This window comes from Taudactylus pleione, unplaced genomic scaffold, assembly GCF_031769625.1.
Source record: "Taudactylus pleione unplaced genomic scaffold, aTauple2 ptg000251l, whole genome shotgun sequence".
Classification (NCBI taxonomy): domain Eukaryota; kingdom Metazoa; phylum Chordata; class Amphibia; order Anura; family Myobatrachidae; genus Taudactylus; species Taudactylus pleione.
The window spans coordinates 8812139-8818138 of NW_028284653.1; positions in this window are offsets into that span (position 1 = coordinate 8812139).

The following is a 6000-nucleotide window of genomic DNA, read 5'->3' on the forward strand; positions in this document are numbered from 1 at the left end:
AGACTACCTCCCGAACCCAGGCATCTGTTGTCGTAAGATGCCAGGCGTCTGAATACTGAAGAAGTCGGCCTCCTACCCTGGGATCCCCCAGAAGGGGGCCCATCCCATCAAGCTGTAGGCTTAACGTCAGACCTGACAGCCAGACATCTGTTTGGCCAGGACTTCTTAGACTGTGGCTTCCTATAAGAACTGGCTCTAGCGGAAGACTGACCTCTTGCTTTCGCTTGCGGCCAAAAGGTTGACCGCTAAGGTCTAGCGTGGATGCCGAAGGTAGACCAGACATTTTAGAGGCCGCTACTATAGCAACAATCTTGTCTAACTCTGTGCCAAACAAAATGCCCCCCGAGAACGGAAGGGATTCCAGGGCTCTCAGATCCTGCATCCGCTTTCCAGTCCCTCAGCCAAAGTGGTCTCAAAGCCACCACTGAGACTGCTGATGCTTTAGAGGATAATATACCAGCATCCAAAGCTGCTTCTCCCAAGTAGGACTTGCCTCCTTAACATAGGAGATAATTGTCAACTGTTCCCTGGAGGCTTCTGGAAGAATATTCTCCAGTGTCTTCATCCATTCCTCAATGGCCTTGGAGACCCAAGCTGTAGCCATGTCTGGGCGAGTAACAACACCTGACAGAGAAAATATTGCCTTGAGACAGGCTTCAAGTTTCCTATCTGTGGGACAATTAAGCAAGGATGCAGATAGTATAGGCAATGTTGTGCTTCTAACAAGCTGTGCCACATGTGCATCCACTGATGGAGGAACCTCCCATTTAGTGCACTGCTCCACTGGCAAGGGGTATAAGGCCTCAACCTTTCTAGTAATATGGAATTTCCTATCTGGCGACTTCCATGCTTTCTCCATAAGATACGAAAGGTGCTCAGATCTGGGAAACTCAGGTTTTATAACCCTCTGACGTTTAAATCCTGGTGCCTTTCTTTGTACTGGCTCGTCCTTGTCAATGTTTAGCACTTGTCCGCACTAATCAGATAAGGGACATCTGCAGCTGGAAAACAGTCTTCCTCGTCCAAGGGGGATTCCTGAGAGGAACCCTGTGTATCCCCCCCTCATCAGAAGATGTACCCGAATCTGAAGACTGGAGTGTGTGTGAAACTGACTGCCTCCTAGATTTTGGCTGTACCTGCTTAGTCATCTGTTTAGGCTGCTGAAACGCTGCTAAAGATGAAGTCACATCCTGACTTGAGTGAGCATACATGTCTTACCAGGACGGATGCATCGGGGGAAAAAACATAGCAAGTTGCAGCTGCTGAGAGGACCCCAATATTGCGACTGGCCCAGGGGCCGCCAATCTATCTGCAACCTGTGCCATAATCTGGGAGAAGGAAGCCCACGGGTGCTCCTGCCCAGAAGTTGGTAAGTTTGATAGATGTGACGACTCCTTAACACAGTGGCCACATAATCCATCCTGTATGAAATCCTGTGGGGACAACTCCGCTTTACAGGCCATACATGACACCAGCACAGGCGCCTCAGCCACCTGTCTTTCAGCTTCTTTGGACATAACAATGGACCTCATTCAGAGGCAGTCATAAGCGGCCGCTCAGTCGTACGCCCAACGACCGAGAAACTGAAAAAGGAAGCAATCGCATGGCCGGTCGGTCGCAACCAAAGTGACGCACATACGTGAACAATGCACCTCCTCTAGCTAGCGAGTGATAGCAGCTAGTGATCGAGTCAGTCGCTGTATGTTAATTTTCTTCTGATGGTTGCGGCCGCTTGTGTTGTGTTGATGCCCACAAAAAATTAAATAAATTTCTCTATGCGTTTTTTTTTTTAATAATTATTCGCTAATGCAAACGCAGCTGAATCAATTACAAGCCAATTAGCAGTGTTACTAGCTTCAACAATCGATTATTAGCTGCTTGCATTGTGTGGCTCAAAATAGAAACATCAATCCTAACATCAGTTACGTTTGATACTATTGATTTAACTGTGTGGCTTGAGAGAGCACATACCCAACCTCAAGCTGTACAATCAGCCAGCCCTCTAACCTGCTTGCAGAGTGACGTTTTACTACTTCCGGCCTTCTATGTCGGTCGTAGCAGGTAATTTACGTACGCCCCTAAAACGCCCTCAAAACGCTGAGGAACGCCTGCGTTTTCAGACCACCACCCCCGTCAACACCCACAAACGGCCTTTCAGGTCAGTCAACTCTCGGAAGCAACTTCCTGCTCGTAAGCCATACGATCTACAGCATTTTGGATCGCAAAGCCTCGTACGCACATGCGCACAACTAACCGTGCGCATGCGTGGTTTGGAAACATCGGATGCGTACGACCGAGCGGCCGCTTACGACCGCCTCTGAATGAGGTCCAATATCTCTATTGATATGCAAAGTCTGAGCACAAATGTGACAATGTTTCACACCCAATATATCCTACACCTGCAGTCGAGGGTTAATGAGGAGAAACAGCAGTGATAGATTATGATTGACAGTTATTCAGAAAAAAGCAGCATAACACACAGCAGATTTCAAGAAGTCACATAAAATGCACATAGATACATAGTTTGATATATATTATAACTATATTCAAGCTCTTTATAACAACTACCATATAGTTCCGGTAGTGTATTGAGCTCAGTATTACCTGATCACTGTAGAGAGAGGCATACAGGGAGACTGACCCAACCTCCTGAGACCTAGCCACCGAGAGCACATGAGAGTGGTCTCTGGCCGACTCTCATACAAGTGAACCGGTATCCAAGTCGGGGGAGAAGCAGCCAGGGGATTGCGTACCTCCCCTTATGCTGTACGGATCCACCTGGCACACTGAAACGGCCGCTGCCATCCAGCCCCTGGCTGTCAGGATCCCTCATGTCCCAGTGGTCTAGTGCTGGAGACAGTTTACACATGGCTCTGCACTACAGCGTCCTCCGGCGAGTCTCCACCGCCGGCATGGACTGCCACACATGGTCCCACACATCAGCGGCTGCCTGGGAACCCCTTACCTGCATTCCCGATGTTCCTGGTTACAGTCCTGGACTGGTTAAGCCCGCCGAAAGCGCCAGTGCCCACACCGGCGTTGCGACCCGGCGGGGGAAGATGGAGCAGCGACACGAGCGTCTATCTGGACGCTAAACTGCTTCAGGTCTCCCTTCCGTTAGTACGCGCCGCCAGGGGTGGGGTATGTATGGAGGAGGACCCAGGGCATCCTGGGAGCTAAAGCTTGTTGACCGTTTGGTGCCTGGATCACTCCAGCTACATACCCAAGGTAATTTCTGTGGACCCTATGGACCCTGAGGAAGAAACATAAAATAAAAGCTAAGAACTGCACGAGCAGTCCCGTTACAAAAAGGTGCATCTTGATCGTGCCGCACCACACGAACAACTGAAGGCCTGTGGCTAGGGGTGGGGTATATTTGGAGGAGGATCCAGTGCATCCTGAGTGCTGAAAGCTTAAACTGTTTGGTGCCTGGATCTCTCCAACCACATTACCCCATGGTATACCTGTGGATCCCTATGGACCCTGAAGAAGAAAGTAACCAATCACCATCACCAATATTGCACGGTATACAATAGCATAATTTAGTTCATCAATAATGCGCAGATATGACTTCACAAGGAAACTGTAAACAGAATATATGTACACAATAACATCACATAAATCATTATGCACAACAATCGTGAAAAATACTCTATATAAAGACTTATGAGAGAAGACTAGAGACTCATCAATAATGCACAGATATGATCTGGTAGCCGGCTGAAAACTTGTTGTTCACTATCTAACATCACCACATAAGTCATTATGCACAAAAATCGGCAATATACTCCGTATAGAGACCTATAAAGGAAGGCTAGAGTGTAACACTAATGACTTGTAATGGTAGATAAACCCCCGAATATTTAATGAATACAGGGGAACATGGTAAAAAAGCAGTATACTTATGCATATTCTGTTACATTGCTTCATATAGCATTAAATACGATATTGTGCAGCATATTAATATAAAGACTTCCAATAAAAAGTTATAACCAAAAACACGGGGGGCCTTGTTTGACTAACTAATGGGGACACTAACCAAAACTCGAAAAAGACAACTGCTCATTTAAACCAAAAGGAGCTACTGTATTAAAATTAAATATCCATGCTTCTGCACAATGCATTTTAAATTAAGCATTTTTTCTTCGCACTAGTTCACTTTCCTTGGCACTATACTTAGCAGAGTTGTATTTGCACAGAGTTTATTACAATAGGACTGGATATGTTTTCTCCAAGCGACCATTATTTTGTGGCTATGAACTGTACATTTGGCTTAAAGTGACATCTTGGACCTCCATTGTTTATATTTTTTCTACATCTACTGAGCACCTTAATTGACTGTTTATCATTTTGATATAACCTCTAGCACATAAAATTAAAGTGATGTCGTCAGCGGCAAGTAATAGTGATGTGGCTGGTTTTAGTAGGATTACATTACAGATTGGAGAGACTGTTTTTCAGATACTGATGTTGAGTCAGTCTTGTTTAAAGAGACTGAAACAAATAGCAGGTGATGGTATATCAGAGCAGATTTATCACAGTCTGCTGAAATTTAAAAAAAAACGTGAGATCGACTTCCATTTACATGGAGTCATGCTCTCAGATTATCACAAAGATCGCAAAATCCCAAGGGTGTTATAATCGCCAACATAGGTAGGAACCGTGTTGAGTTCTGCCGTTGGTGGGTGGCAGTTCTCAACAAATGTTCCCTTGACCTAATGGTATTGGTAGTGGAAGAAGCTGCAAGAGAGCTGACAGTAATTAGAAATAGAATCAATGAAGTGGAAACCTCCTCAAAACAGCTGCTGACGAGTTATAGTAGTACGAACTGGCTTGACAAATACCAATATAGAGAAAATATAACACAAAATTGATTCTGTTTAACAAAAAAAAAAAACTAGCAACATTCAGTCGAGATTATGAAGAGCAAAATGTTTACACATGGGCCACTGGTAAGAATGCATTTTGGAATCCTAGAGTAGATTTCAACAAGTATTAACAGATACTAATTTGTCGACTGGGTTGAGTTCCTCACCCAGTGATTCAAAGGGAAACCAAGACAGTAATAGTAAAAAAATAAACCCGCACTCAGGTCATGGGAGGAAAAGAAAAAGTACGAGGAGGTGTGAACAAGGTGAGCGGAAAACGCCCTAACAAACACCGGAATTAATCATCAATCTTTCTTCCTATGAGTTATCTAATTGTGAGAGGAAAGTACTCAACAAAAGACTATCGTTTGTGCCCACAGTCAAATTCAATTAATTTGATTGGAAGTTGGATTTATTGAAACATCATAGGAATTTGAGACTTAAGGAGTTTTTTCAAGATAAGATTTCATCTGATATTAAACCTAGTGTACACCTTTGATCCTCAAATTCAAAATGCATCCATTAAGTGTTACACGAGATTACTTGAAACTGCAGTTACTGAAGGAATGAAAAAGGCAACAAAAGTACATTCGAATTTGTCTAAAGATGAATACCTAGCTCTCAAACAAATAAGTAAATGTAAATCTATTGTAATCCGTACAGCGGATAAAGAGGGCGCAATTATGCTTCAGGATGTACAAATGTATAGAAAGGAGATATATAGACAGCTTAATGATGGTACGGTGTACAAGAGATTGAGTGGAGATCCCATGTCATCTTTTAAGAAATAAATGGATTCACTATTAGTGCTGTTAAACTCTATTATTGATCTCAAAAACAAACAAGCTCTTAGTATTGAATTTCCAGTAGTACCATTGTTATATACGCTGCCTAAAGTCCACAAAAATGTTATTTCACCGCCCAGACGACCATCATAGCAGCACGTGACTCTTTATTTTCTATTATTTTTTACAGCCAGTCATGTAGTCCCAATCCAATTATTTAAAAGACACTACCAACTTGTTAAATAAATGTAATTGTTTACATGATCTTCCAGAGAGCTTTCTATTATGTTCTGTTGACGTGACTAGCTTATACACGAATATACATCACCAACAAGGGCTATGTGCAA